Source organism: Octodon degus, unplaced genomic scaffold (genome assembly GCF_000260255.1).
Source record: "Octodon degus isolate 3935 unplaced genomic scaffold, OctDeg1.0 scaffold00062, whole genome shotgun sequence".
Taxonomy (NCBI): domain Eukaryota; kingdom Metazoa; phylum Chordata; class Mammalia; order Rodentia; family Octodontidae; genus Octodon; species Octodon degus.
In genome coordinates, this window is record NW_004524638.1 from 12,846,208 (window position 1) to 12,847,071 (window position 864).

Below are 864 nucleotides of genomic sequence, written 5' to 3' on the forward strand. Positions count from 1 at the left end.
CATTCTCTCTCTCTCTTTTTTTTTTTTTTTTTTTTTTTTTTTTTTTTTTTGCGGAACCGGGAATTGAACTCAGGCTTTTGCGCTTGCCAGGGAAGCGCTTATTCCACTGAGCCATCTCCTGGCTCCTATGGTGAGTATTTCTTAAACATGACCCCAAAACTATGACTCAGAAAAGGAGAATTTGAATGTCATAAAAATTAAAAGCTTTTGCTATAGGAACCTTTTTAAGAGAATTAAGAGATAAGCTTATAGACTGAGAGAAAATATTTGCAAATCATGTATTTGGCAATCCATATCTTGAATCTATAAAAACTTTCTTATTGCAACATTAATAAAAAATATCCCATTATAAAATAGACGAAAGTCTCAGTATTTCATCAAAGAGTACAGATAGCAAAGAAGCACAGTGAAGGTGTCAGTGTGCTAGTCAGCTGTCTGGGGCAGACTAGTTGGCAGCCTACCTGGAGCAATCCACGTGAAGGAGGGGGATGCTCGCTGCTCAAGGTTTCAGCGCTGGTGGAGCAAAGCTGCTCCCCTTATCCAAATGTAAAGCACACAAGACAAATTGACAGATGTATCTATATTAAAATTAAGAGCCAAATGTGGTGGTGCACTCATGAATCCTAGCACTCAGGAGGCTGAGGCAGGAGGATTGCCACAAGTTTGAGGCCAGCCTGGGCTACATAGTGAGTTCAAGACCCGACTGAGCTACATAGCAAGACCATGTCTCAAAAAACCAAAGAACTTCTGCCCATTAAAAGCCAGCTTGGGGCTGGTGAGATGGCTCAGTGGTCTAAAGCACCTACTTAGAACAAGCTAAGCTAAACAAAGCACAGGGACCGCAGTTCAATCCCCCAGCACCAC